Source organism: Camellia sinensis, chromosome 3 (genome assembly GCF_055761805.1).
Source record: "Camellia sinensis isolate YWXY chromosome 3, ASM5576180v1, whole genome shotgun sequence".
Classification (NCBI taxonomy): Eukaryota; Viridiplantae; Streptophyta; class Magnoliopsida; order Ericales; family Theaceae; genus Camellia; species Camellia sinensis.
Genome location: NC_138963.1, coordinates 143,349,755 through 143,355,754, shown reverse-complemented (window position 1 = coordinate 143,355,754; position 6,000 = coordinate 143,349,755). Strand labels below are relative to the sequence as shown.

The 6,000-nt window shown below is 31.3% G+C and overlaps 1 non-coding gene across 1 annotated transcript; it reads right to left on the bottom strand.

Annotated features, from left to right (window-relative positions):
• Positions 1 to 295: 295 nt before the first annotated feature.
• On the bottom strand, positions 296 to 5,330 carry LOC114306960 (uncharacterized). The gene is made up of 2 exons (XR_014363182.1): positions 4,983 to 5,330; positions 296 to 720 (listed from the first exon to the last, which is right to left on the bottom strand). It is a non-coding gene; the product is annotated as an uncharacterized LOC114306960 (transcript).
• Between the last annotated feature and the right edge of the window lie 670 nt (positions 5,331 to 6,000).

Genomic DNA, 6,000 nt, shown 5'->3' with positions numbered 1-6,000 from the left:
TATAAATTTGGATGATTGAACTTATTAGGTAAATGTTATTCTTGTATGTAATTCTAATTGTAAATTTGTGTGCATTGGGGATAACAAATTTAGTTACGTCCTCGAATATCTTTTCTCAACATATATATTTTTTTAAGAATACCCTCACACCCAGTAATTATTACATCCATAGTCGAACAAATTAAAACTACCAAATATTTTCTTCATTCATCAAAGCATCACCTCAATTATCAAACCATCTAATAGTTGATATGTAATGCATTAGCAAGTGTATGTCATGCATAGAAAAATAGAGTTAACAAAATGGACATGATCTTATTAACACATTTAACTCTTAAAAACAGAGCAAAATGAATTACCATCACAAATGGACTAGTAGCTTCATGACCCATATCCCGAACCCACATAAGCAGATATGCATGGACACACAAAACTCAAAAAACATTCTAGGGGCACTTGGGCTGGCCCTTGGAGTTCTTCATATCCCTATAGCAAGGGCACTCATCCTTGTTTCCAACCGTCCCAGAAGGAACACAATGACACTTCTCACAGCAGATCCCACAGTACTTGAGGCACCGGTCAGGACGTCCGGATTTCGAGCATCTCACTGCACACTTTGAGTCACAAAAAATTGAACCAGCCATTGTTGTCTCAAAGAATGAAGAGCTGAGGACAAGAGCCACAAGTAGGAAAGTTGCAAATGCTAGCTTCATTTTCTCTCTGTAAATGTGTGTTGATGTTAGAATGTACCCAACTTATGAGCCACTGTGCTCGGAGTTCTCTAAGGGCATTCATTAATTAATGAATGTTTAATGATAATGATACCGACTACGTTTCACTTTTATGGTCTAACCAAAAAGTGCAATGTTAGATTCCAAAATTTTTATCAAATGTCTCACATGAGTGCGGGATCTGAGTCTCATGTTGGTCCCACTTATGTGAGACATTTGGTAGAATTTTTGATAGAAGTTTTGAGATTTCTAACATTTTTGAACAAAAAATTTATCTATTTTTAAATGGATTAGACAATTAAATGCATATACCGAAAATGCTTTGATGAACGATTTGAACTAAAAAGATATAATATGCTCCTTAATTAAAAGTTCCAAATGATAAACTCAAATGCAAAATCCTAATCTGTTGAACCATAAATTTCCAATTTTCAAAATTGACACACACACACACACAAATTCTTGGTATATTTGGATGAAAAATCATAAACTCAAACATAAAAAAGTATAAATTATGATTATAAAATTTATTTTTAAAACTTAAATTTAATATCTAGAACTTGAAATAATGTTTTGGTTTGATAAGTATGAGGTCAAACATAGTATTAGAAGTACATAAATTTTTTAAATAGCTTAACGCTAAATGCCTAACATTCGATGAGTTTTAATTACCTAATTTAATGATGGAAAAAAATTAAAAGAAATTTATCAAAAATGTTAAAACCCCCAAATATTCTGTCAAAATTTTCTATCAAACATTGAATCTCACATCTATGTGAGTATTTAGTAGAAATTTTTATAAAATATTTGAGATCCTCAGTGTTACTCAAAATTTATTTTTCCTAACCTATAGTTATTTAATGAGTAGTGACATATAAATAAACTTTTTTTTCTTACAAATTTTCCTTACAAACTAATGTGACACCCATTATATTAATAAAATAAATGCCATTTTTACATTCAAAAGTCTATTACTCAATGCCACATCAACTTATAAAACAAGGAGTTTTCTTAAGTGTGCAAGTGCACACCATGTGCCACTTACACAAAAAGTGTAAGTGTAAGGTGTAAGTATAAGTATAAGGTGTAAGTGTAAGGTGTAAGGTGTAAGGTGTAAGTGGGTTGCACATGGTGTGCAACCTCAAAAAAGGTGTAAGTGTAAGGTTTAATTTTTTACAAAAGGTGTAAGTGTGAGGTGTAAGTGTAAGGTGTAAGGTGTAAGGTGTAAGTTGCACACCATAACCAAACCCATAAAACAATAAAATTATAAAAACTATTTGTCCATGTAACATTTCCCTTAATTAATAGATGGACAAGATTGGGTCTATATCCTAACTGTTATACATTCGACTAAAGGATGATATATAATAATAATATACATTATTTACAAATATATGGTACTGGTAGCCCCAAGCCCACAACATTTTGATTGGGCTCACATTTCAAGCCCACCTTCAAGATTTGAATAATTTATTCGTAAAATTTGCATAATAAATTATTTATATGAAAAAAAATCAAGGCAAACTAACATTATAGTAACATGATCAGAACATAATTCCCTTAAAAAAACAACTATCTATTTTCCAGATCACATTTGTCAAACACTTGCTTTCTTTCTTTGACCGGATTTGATACTTTTAAAAAGGCTTTCAATTATCTATGTGAAGAGAGAAAGTCCAAGCTTTCAACAGTGGACTTCACCTTGGAAACCCGCTATTTAGGCCTCGTTTGGCAAGAGGCTATTTTAGTCAATTAGCCAAAAAGTTACTAAATTAGTCAAAAAGCCAACAACTCATACCAAAAAGTCAAAGATTCTCTTTTCTCTCTACTTTTTGCACATCTTTTCGTAATTAGCCAAAAAGTCATCCCAAACATACAAGTTTTTTTTACCTACCTTTTTAGCCAAATAGCCAAAAAGTTACTAAATTAGCCTGTTCCCAAACGTTAGTTGATGGCAAGAAAGCTCTTTAGACCAATTACTAGAGGTAGCCCCGTGCTTTTTACTCATGACGTGTCTGTGAGTCTGGAATAGAATTCCATAGAAAGAAAGAAGAAGAGGGGACCCTGCAAATTAGAGGAGAAGATGAAAAGAAAGGGAACAGAGGGCACCTCCTCAGGTATCTTTGTCTTGCGCCCTATAATAGTCTTTATTAAATATAGGTGGAATTACTTGCCAAAAGCGAAGTCTTGAATTTCGTACTTTGACTTACGCTGTGTTTGATAAGAGGATTTGGAGAGGGATTTGGAAAATGAAAGAGAAAAGATGTGTGAAACTAGGTGAAATATAGGTATGTTTTATTTACATTTCACCTACCTTTTCCATTTCCCTTTCCAAATCTCTCCTCAAATCCCCCAACCAAACACAACATTAGGGTTTGGGTTGAAGAGTTATACTTCTCCAAAGGGGGGTTTTTGCGTCAATTGAAACTTTGGCCAATAAATCAAACATATTCACTTTTATAAAAGAAGCCTTGGGCCCAATCCTTGATTATCTAACGATTCAAATGAAAATAGAAACTTTTAATAATAGAAGGTGACTAGCTGTAAGGAAGAGGTACCGATTAAGGAAAAGTAGGACAAACCTCCCTCTCAAAGTGGAATTCATCCCAAACAGCAATCTAGTTTGTTCGTTTACTAGAGATGAACGGGTTTTGTTAGTAAGGCAACGCCTTCTGTTTAGGATTTGGAAAAGGAAAGGGAAAAGGTGTGTGAAATTAGGTGAAATATAGGTATATTTTATTCACATTTCACCTACCTTTTCTATTTCCCTTTCCAAATCCCTCTTCAAATCTCCCAACCAAACACAACATTAGGGTTTGGGTTGAAGAGTTATACTTCTCCAAAGGGGGGTTTTTGCGTCAATTGAAACTTTGGCCAATAAATCAAACATATTCACTTTTATAAAAGAAGCCTTGGGCCCAATCCTTGATTATCTAACGATTCAAATGAAAATAGAAACTTTTAATAATAGAAGGTGACTAGCTGTAAAGAAGAGGTACCGATTAAGGAAAAGTTGGACAAACCTCCCTCTCAAAGTGGAATTCATCCCAACAAAACCCGTCCATCTCTAGTAAAGGTTAGGATTTCTTTCAAGTCTTCCCTTGTGCATAGGGCAATAGAGTAGAAATCCTAACCTTTAGATTGCCTAGAAACGGTTTGACTTTATTTTATTTTATTTTTTTTTGACAAATGTAATCTCATTATCAAATAATTAATATTGAATCAATTTAATTTTTTTCATAAATAATATGGTTAATGATAAACGATTTGAATCATAAAAGTAGGCTCATCCCTTCTCCACCCCAAAGGAGAAGAAAAAAATAAAATTTGAATGAAATTTGAAAAAAAAAATCCATTAATGTCAATTGTTTAAAAAGCTAATTTCTCAATAAAATTAGTATTTTCCTATTTAGTGGATTTTTAAATTTAATTTTAAATATTATTTAATATTTTAAAAATTGTGTAAATTTTTATTCTAAAATTCACTGTTTTTTTTAATAAAAAATAAATGAGTACAGTAGAAGTGGTATCACAGATGGATGAGAGAGAGAGACAGAGACGGCTGGTGAAAGTTAGGGGGGAAATTAAAAGGATATTTTGATTCATATATATCAAATTAAAAGGGTATTTTGATCCATATATATCAAATTTTGTTTTTATCCTTCTAAGATTTTTAGAATTAAAAGGGTATTTTGATCTATATATGTCAAATTTTAAATCTTAGTTATCAAATTAATTTTTGTTATTTTTAAACTATTACACAAACATATCCAACGACCTCTCACTAATTTTTCTTTAAAAAAAAGAAAACAAAAATCACTTTGAAAAAAACTGCTTCGAAACAAGCCATAACAGTTCCTTTCTAATGCGACTTTGTTTTCTCTTGACACCCACTAAGATTTGTTTAAAATATAAATTATATTCTGTGATTTAAAAAATTATAAATATTTCTTTGTTAAATTTTTTTATTTAACAGAATTAACTAAAAAAATGAAATTCGCAATTGCTCTCCTATACAATAATAAAATTACTTAAATTATTAATTGAAATATATTTCTAACATCATTAAAACTGTTAATTGACTTGATAATTTATTAATAAAACTGACGATATAAAATTAGAAATTTCAGAGAGTGAAATGTAACTTTTAAAACTGTAGTATGCGATTTATATTTTAATCAAATCTCAAAAATATATTTGTGAAAAAACACAAAAACAAAATCAAAACAAAAATAAACAAGGAGAGAGTACCTGGAATGGAATCTTTTGATCTTGCTTGTATATTAGGCTGAAGAAAATTGAATTTAAAATAGGAAGTCACCCAGATCTCACATCAACAAATTTCAGAACAAGCAACTTAGATCATGAGAATATTAGAAACTCTCTCTCTTTTTTTCTTTTTTTTTTTCTTGAACCAATGAATGGAAAATATTTGGAGAAATGAATGAGTAGAAAGAGAGTTACATGGAAGGTAAAGCAGATTAAAGATTGATTTTTGATTTCTTGCTAAAAACTAATTGTTTTCTTTACTTGTATTTTCCATGTTTTTACAGACTTAAAACAAGCCACCTCTTTCGTAACGGCAAACTTTATTCCTCTAATAATTCCTTTGAATTAGTCACCAATATATAGGGAAATGCTCGGATATGCGTGCACGGAGTTGCTGTTGCTGTTGCTCTTTCGTAACGGCTAACTTTATTCCTTTAATAATTCCTTTCAATTAGTTATCAATACACAGGGAAAGGGTAATGCTACGAATATCAAAATTTTTATCAAATAAATGATTAAATATTTTATTTGGGTGTGAGATTCACAATTTTGTAGACCCCACTCATGTGAGACAATTGTTCATTTATTTGGTAGAAAAAATGAGACTTATAGCGGGTAGTGTTAGGGATATCAAAATTCTATCAAACAAATGATCATATGTCTCTATGTGAGACATTTATAAGTTATTTGGTACAAAATTAGGACCTATAGCATTTTTCATAGGGAAAGAGTAATGCTAAAGATACCAAAATTTCTACCAAGCAAATGGCCAAATGTCTCACAGGGGTGTGGGGTCTGCAATTTTGTGAACCACACACCCATATGAGGCATTTGGTCATTTATTTAGTAGAAAATTTGGGATCTATAGTATTTTTAATACGAGGGATACCAAAATTTCTACCAAACAAATGACCAAATGTCTCACAGAGGCGTGAGATCTGCAATTTTGTGGATCCTATACTCATGTGAGACATTTGGTCATTTTTTTGGTAGAAAATTT